Genomic DNA, 540 nt, shown 5'->3' with positions numbered 1-540 from the left:
AACATTAAGGTTTATGAAACAAACAAAACATACAAAAAGAAAAAAAAGAAAATATGTTTGTGTGTGTGTGTGTGTGTGTATATATATATATATATGGGGGGGGAATACAAATATATAGAACACCTGGTGCTGTAGGCTATATTTCAGAAGAAATAACTGTCAAAACAGGGCTCTGTCCTTCTGGGCCCAGTGCTATTCAACATCTTTATCAATGACTTGGAAGACAGAATCGGGGGCAAACTCATCAAATTTGCAGATGACACCAAATTAGGAGGAATAGCTAATACTCCAGAGGACAGGATCAAAATTCAAAATGACCTGAATGGACTAGAAAGCTGGGCTAAAGCTAATAAAATGAAATTCGACATGGAGAAATGCAAGGTACTGCACTTAGGGCAGAAAAATGAAATGAACAGATACAGTATAGGATTATGGGGGACGCCTGGTTGAACAAGAGACTTTCACGTGTGAAAGGGATCTAAGAGTCCAAGTAGACCACAAGTTGAACTTGAGTCAACAGTGTGATGCGGCAGCTAAAAA

Source organism: Sceloporus undulatus, chromosome 8 (assembly GCF_019175285.1).
Source record: "Sceloporus undulatus isolate JIND9_A2432 ecotype Alabama chromosome 8, SceUnd_v1.1, whole genome shotgun sequence".
In the NCBI taxonomy this organism is placed as follows: domain Eukaryota; kingdom Metazoa; phylum Chordata; class Lepidosauria; order Squamata; family Phrynosomatidae; genus Sceloporus; species Sceloporus undulatus.
Note: the sequence above shows the minus strand (reverse complement) of the source record.